Source organism: Stomoxys calcitrans, chromosome 5 (genome assembly GCF_963082655.1).
Source record: "Stomoxys calcitrans chromosome 5, idStoCalc2.1, whole genome shotgun sequence".
Lineage (NCBI taxonomy): Eukaryota > Metazoa > Arthropoda > Insecta > Diptera > Muscidae > Stomoxys > Stomoxys calcitrans.
Window position 1 is genome coordinate 54,773,933 of NC_081556.1, and position 5,821 is coordinate 54,779,753.

Below are 5,821 nucleotides of genomic sequence, written 5' to 3' on the forward strand. Positions count from 1 at the left end.
TAATCTCCCTCTTACACTGTAAGACTGTTCGTAACCTTAGCGTTTTGGTTGTTATTGCCCTGATGGCCAGTTTAATGTCCGTAAAAATGTTCACATTCGCACAGTGTTGCCAAATCGAAAAGTCTTGGAAATAATTCTGGAACTTTTGAACGGATAGAGATAAGTACTCGAATCTATACGTTGTCAATGTTGAGGTGTTTTCTAATAATTATGCAAAATTTGTCCTTAGTAGGTCTAGAGGCTGATAGGGCCTAAAAGTTGGTCACCTCGAGCATTTCAAATCTTGCTCTGCTTGCACAAACAGTAATTTATGGACCGATAGGCTTGATTTTTTTTAAATCGAACTAAGATTGCTTAAAAAATTTGCAATAACTTTGCTATATCATGTTTTGAAATACTATTCATAAGTAGAAAATTATGCGGGTTAGAAATTAAAAAGTGTGAAAAAACGTGTTTTACGTCCGATGTCCATGCAAATGGCGACCACACACACAGAACAACAACAACAAATACCCAGTGAATCAAACGTTCAGGATTCGGTCAGAAGTCTGTACGAAAGTAGTAAAATTTATCCGAATTCGGATCCGAAGTCTGTCTGAACGAAAAATATATGGAGTGGTTGACACGACTTCGGAACGAAATGTCGGATGGAAATCTGATGTTTCCGACAGAATTCTAAGCCAAAATTATGAGATAGTCGGAAAGGAAATTCGAGTTGTCGTTAAGACTTCTAACCGAATTCTGGTGTTGAGTCCTAATGAGTTTTGATGTGTTTTCCAACTTGTCTTGTTGCTTTCTGACCGAAAGTATATTATAATTCCTTAAGGATTATAATGTTTTATCTGACTCGACGTATCAATTTCTCACCGAATTCAGGGCCGGGTCGAATCTAATATGCCCTCCACCATGGATCGCATTTGTCGCGTTCTTTTCCCGGTATCTATTTTTAGTCAAACAAAGGATAAAAGAAAAGAATTGCTATGCTACTAGATCTATACTAAGTTCTGGGCCGATTCGGACCATAATTGATTTGAATATTGGAGACCATAGTAGAAGCCTTTGTGTAAAATTTCAATTCGAATAAGAATTGCGCTCAAAAAGTAAATTAGGGTGATTGGTTTATATGGGAGCTGTATCAGGCCATACACAAATTCAAAACATATTTGACAGGTATGTTGAAGGCCATAGGAAAAGCCGTTGTAAAAAATTTCAGCCAAATCGGATAGGAATTGCGCCCTCTAGAGACTTAAGAAGTCAAAACCCCAGATCGGTTTACATGACAGCTATATCAGGTTATGGACCGATTTCAACCATACTAGGCACAGTTGTTGGAAGTCATAACGAAACACATCGTGCATAATTTCTGACAAATCGGTTAGGAATTGCGCCCTCTACAGGCTTAAGAAATCAAGATATAACATCTAAAATATATCAGGTTATGCACCGATATAGACCGCACTTGACACAGTTTTTGGAAACATGTTGTGCAAAATTTCAGCTACATCGGTTTTTTGAGCCTCCAGAAAACAAGAATTTCGTTCTCTGGAGGCTAAAAAAGTCAAGATTTCAGATCAGTTTATATGGCAGCTATATCAGGTTATTACCCGATTTGAACCATACTTAGTACAGTTGTGCAACAACAAACACCTCGTGTTTGTGCAAAATGTCAGCCAAATTGGATGAGAACTGCGCCCTCTAGTGGTTCAAGAAATTAAGACCAAAGATCGGTTGGTATGGCAGCTATATCAAACCATGGACCGATTTCACCCATTTACAATCCCAACTGACCTACACTAGTAAGAAGTATTTATTCTAAATTTCAAGTGCCTAGCTTTATTCCTTCGAATGTTATCGTGCTTTCGACAGACGGACGGACAGACTGACGGACATGGTTAGATCGACTTAAATGTGATGACTATCAAGGATATATATATATACTTTATGGATTCCTAGACGAATATTTCGAGGTGTTAAAAATAAATGACGAAATTAGTAAACCCTGATCCTATGGTGTAGGGTATAACAAATAATATTGTGCTAAATTCGGCCGGGCCGAATCTTGAGAACCCACCACCATGGATTCTGCTATAAATTTTTACAAAATAAATTTAGTTGAAGGGCATAATTTTATTCGACATACTAAACTTCTATGAAACCAGGAAAAATTAAAGCTTCTACGAACCGAACAAGGATAATCGCGAGACCGATTTATAGGGGAGCTATATCAGGTTATAAATTGATGTAAACCGTATTTGGAATAGTTGTTGAGCGTTGCAACGCATGCAAAATATCAACCAAATCGGACAAATATTGCGGCTTGTAAGGACTAAAAAGTATATCAGGTTATAGACCGATTCGGACCGTACTTAACACAGTGTTGAAAGTCATAACAGATCACCGCACGTAAAATTTCAGCCAAATCGGACGTAAATTGTGGCCTTTAAGGACTCACGAATTCAAATCGGAAAATCGGCTTATATGGGACCGATTTGACCCATAGTTAACACAGCTGTTGGAAGTTATAACAGAACACTACGTGCTAAATTCCAGCCAAATCGGACAAAAATTGTGGCTTGTAAGAGCTCAAGAATTCAAATCGGGAGATTGGTGTATATGGAAGCTATATCAGGTTATAGACCGATTAACATAACATAACACTACGTACAAAATTTCAGCCTAATCGAACAAAAATTGTGGCTTCCAGGGGTTCAAGAAATCAAATCGGGAGATCGGTTTATATGGGAGCTAAATCTAAATCTGAACCGATATGGCCCATTTGCAATCACCAATGACTTAAATTAATACTTAGTATCTGTGCAAAATTTCAAGCGGCTCTACGCGTTCGACCGCTATCGTGTTTTCGACAGACGGTCGGGCATAGCTAGATCGACTCAGAACATCGAGACGATGAAGAATATGATTACTTTATAGGGTTTTAGACTAATATTTCTAGGTGTTACAAATGGAATGACTAGATTAGTATACACCCATGTTATCGTGGTGGGTATACAAATTTGTGGTCTAAAATTTTTCGATTTTGGTAATATACGAAAGAAAATAACACCTGCTGGAAGAAAACAAGTTATGAGGGAAATAATGATGTTTCTTTTTTTTGGAAAAAAATGCAAAATTTTAATTTTTTTTAGTACTCGTAGAATTATAAAACGTTTTCTAATGATGTCTAAACATTTTCAATCAGTTTCGAATAGCCTCACAATTTCAGAATTATTTCCAAGATTTTCCGATTTGGCAACACTGTGCGTCGTCGCATTAACACCTTATTTTTACCAGGCAGTCGTAAGCAGACCTCAATGTAGATCACCAGGCCTACTCTGTCCTTTGGCTTTGATCAATCTGTGTAGCATGATCTATTAGATGATAAAAGCAGAGTTAAGTCAATCCAAGCAGCAATGTCTCGCACTCGACCTTAAGTGTCATGTCAGGTATCTGATCGGAAACCTCTTCTATTCCATCCAGGTTTCCCCTCGTCGCCCCGATTATACTGCTCCTATCCTCTATCCACTCTCCCATCGCCTTAAGTCTCATAACCGCAGTGGCTGCTTCACACTTAATCTGTATGTCAATGGGTAAGATATCTATTGTAGAATAGTCTCCTGCGCCCTAGGGCGTGTGGACCTCATCGTTCTGTCTATGCTAAAACAACATGTTTTCTGAACCTGTTGTATAATTCTTCCGTTGCACTTTTTTTCTATCGGAGTCTACCATACTACTGAGAATTAGGTAAGAATTGGTGTAATCACACTTCTGTAGAGCCAGTGAACTATCCCTGGATTCAGGCCCCATTTAGAGCCTACGGCTCGTCTACATAGTACCCAACATCTGTGAGCCTTCTCAGTACGCTCCTGAATGTGAAACTTCCAATTCAGTTTCCTGACCAAGATCACTCCTAACTATTTGACCTTGACAGATATCGAAATCGTCTTATTGAATAAACGTGGTGCATTTAAATGGCCCATCTTCGTCTTCCTCGTGAACAGGCATATTTCAGTCTTCTCTGGGTTAACATTGAGACCTCTGGGTCTAGCCCAGTCATATGCCATATGCAAGACCCTTTCGGCTCTTCTGCATAGCTCGTTCGGATCCTTACCCCTTAGAAGTATGTTAACATCGTCTGTGTAGCAGCCGGGTTCAAATCCCTCCTCAGTCAGCATCCGTAATATGTCATTTATGGTGGCGTGCCCTGTGCCACTTTCTCCCTTATATATCCCATGGGACACACAATTTATCCACCTGATGTCAATGCATACCGCCAGTGTGTACGTTTTTGCATCAAAGGATTCTTCTTTTTCATGCACATCCTCGTGCAGGGCAGTCTCCACCGACCTTCCCTTGACATAGGCATGCTGTTTGTATTTGAGCAGTTCGCTGGATGTCCTACTCTTTATCTGGTGTCCACAATACGTTCCATGGTTTTGAGTAGAAAGATGTAGGGCTTATGGGTCTGTAGGCCTTTGGTGTCGCATAACTTGCCTCACCGGGCTTGGGTAGAAATACAACCCTTGCCTCCTGCCAGGCTTTCGGAGTATATCCATGTCCTAGGCACGCTGTGAAAGCTGGCCAGACGAGGCACGTCATTATTCTAAGATTCCGATGTCTCCGCGAGTCCCTTCGTATCCTGTGGAAAATGGGTTTTCATCAAAAGCCTCAACATGTCCTCCGTTGTCTCTGCTCTAAGTTTCAGTTTGGACATGGGTTTTTGAGAGAAACTTTTTTATCTTGGCGGCGTCTTTTAGTTATTAAATAGTTAATATTTTTGATTACGGTATTGATGCATATAAACTCCTGCTCCCGCGCGGTTTCACCCTCAAAGCACCCTCAATGTCAAGAAATGCTATCATTGTGTATTCATTGAAAGCGAAAGAACCTTCTATGTTGCCCACTAGGTCGTGAAGAGCTGTTTCAATGGATTTGCAGTAATTTTATGCATGCTGCTGCCGAAACAAGCTATTTTCATAATTCTGTGACTAAAGGATGTCACACTAATAGGATGAAAATCTTTCGACTTTATGTGGTAATGTTTTCCTATTTTTGGAATGATAATGATCTTTGTGTCCCTCCATCCCACAAGTATATACGACATGCTGATACAAGCAGAGCATACCTCCCTTAGACAAGGAGGAAGTCTATCCGACACAGCTTGTAATTCTACAGATGATACATCATCAGGGCCTGGCGACTTAAAGGATCCGAAACTTGTTATTGTCCACAGTCGTGTGGTGCCAATGTGGCTTTCGTCAATTCATCGTTTTCTGCAATCCTTCCTGAGATTAGGGGTCCAGCATGGCAGTTGCGGTTTGCCATCTGGTTTGGCTCTAGGATATGCAAAGTTGGAGGCCACCGTAGCGCAGAGGTTAGCATGACGTCTATGACGGTGAACGTCTGGATTCGAATTCTGGCGAGACCAACAGAAAAAATTTTTCAGCGGTGGTCAGGATTCAAAAGACTGATTTCCGAAGAATACACATCGTGAAAGAATCGATAGAACAACGCCACACAACACACATTTCGACGATGTTCAAGGGAAACAACCAACTCTTTTGCTTCCCTTGAACATCGTCGAAATGTGGGTTGTGTGGCGCTGTTCTATACCCTACCATTTCCAATCAACACCAACGCCCTCCACTGGACACGGTCAAGCAGCTCCAGCGATAATGTTGGAGCTCCGGCCCATATATGACAGTTATATGCCATCTTCGCCCTGATGTACGTAGTGTAGATATTGAGATGATAAGAGGGAGTGAAATATTTCTTAGACCGCTTAAGAAAGCCCAAGCACTTGAAGGACATTTAGTGACGCCGA